General features: G+C 48.1%; 6 annotated features.

Annotated features, from left to right (window-relative positions):
- Positions 1–1480: a sequence feature (haploid, non-Esmeraldo-like haplotype).
- Positions 124–180: a microsatellite.
- Positions 188–221: a sequence feature (AT_rich).
- Positions 689–724: a sequence feature (AT_rich).
- Positions 738–791: a sequence feature (T-rich).
- Positions 1044–1071: a microsatellite.

Here is a 1480-nt window from a genome sequence, read left to right as displayed (position 1 = left end):
ATATATATATATATGAGGAGGGGGCGGCGGAGGGGCTTGCAGGCGGCAGCAAGACGAGGGTGGAGGGGATCATTTTTACGTCCTTTTTTTTTTTTTTTTCTCTCTTCCCCTCCCGCACAAACCGAGAGAGAGAGAGAGAGAGAGAGAGAGAGAGAGAGAGAGAGAGAGAGAGAGAGAAAGCAAACAGTTTTATTTACTTTTATTTTTTATTTTTTATTTTTGTGTGATGTGTTGTTACTTCTTTTCCCCCTTCCTCACGGTGGATTTGTGGGTGGAGGTGCGGCGGCAACGTGTTGCGTTCTCGCACAGACGTAAACTCCTCCCGATTCGACCCGTCGCGGTCGCTGCTCTGGCAGGGAGGGAGGGGGGAGGGGGGCTTCTGCGTGCGTGGGGCTCTTTTTTTTTTTTTTTTTTCCTTTTATCTTTGTCTCGCGCCTGCCTGCGCAGCAGCGACGACGACGACGGCCGGAAGAAGAAGGAGAAGATGAGGGCAAATCAACAAAAAGAAGAAGAATTCAGCGGGTGAAACAAAACAGAATGAACCGATGTACCGAGGCGTTCAGGATCTCTAGAGGGTGTGTGTGGGTGTAAGGGTTGGTTGGCGCTGCAGGCACCCGCGGCATGGGGGAAAGAAGGAGAGTGAGAAAAAGAAGGAGACATGACACGATGCAAAGCGAAAAGTAGGGGGAAAATAAATATTAATAAATAAATATTAATAAATAAACACGCCAATTTCATTTTTTTCTTTTTTTTATTCCCGTTGCGTTGTTTTTTTTTTTTTTTTTTTTTTTCACGTTTCCCTCCCCGTGCTGCCCTTTCGTACGGGGGTAGAGGCGCCTTCAGTGTACTTTTATTGAGCACACGGAGAATACCAACGAGGAAGCGACAAGTAAACACACGATGTAATAGCGCTTACTGTAATCAGCAACAAATCATTTGGTCAACCACGAGGGGGGGATGGGGGGATGGGGGGAAATGGAGGAGAGGGGTACAATTAAACATCCTTCACCACTGCACAGGCTATGACGTCCTTCAGAGCTGCGATATATATACATATATATATATATATATGTTGACGGCCTCGTCTTGGGAAGAACTGTCAATTCTAATCTTTTTTTTTTTTTTTTCTGTTTCCCCTCCATCATACCCTGTGCCGAGGCCAACGGGACCTCCTGGTTGCTATCGTTGCACTGGTCAAACAACCAGCAGCCACCCCCAGCCGTGCACGCACATGCACACAGCTGTGACAGGAAAACACAGGCCCGCTGCTTCCTATTCCATTTATTATTTTTATTTTTGCTTCGCTTCTTCTTTTCTTTTTTTTATCCCACAGGGCAGAGGAGTGTACCTTATTTCCTTTTCCGCTTCAATTCTGCGGAAGGGATGCCACCGACTGCGGACGGCCGGGCGTGCCCATTGGGGGATGTGCCGCTTCGTGCGGTCTTGCGCCGCTCATTGGAGGAACCACCGGGCTCGCCGC

Source organism: Trypanosoma cruzi, genomic scaffold, assembly GCF_000209065.1.
Source record: "Trypanosoma cruzi strain CL Brener 1047053516763 genomic scaffold, whole genome shotgun sequence".
In the NCBI taxonomy this organism is placed as follows: domain Eukaryota; phylum Euglenozoa; class Kinetoplastea; order Trypanosomatida; family Trypanosomatidae; genus Trypanosoma; species Trypanosoma cruzi.
Note: the sequence above shows the minus strand (reverse complement) of the source record. Positions and strands in the feature narration are given on the sequence as shown.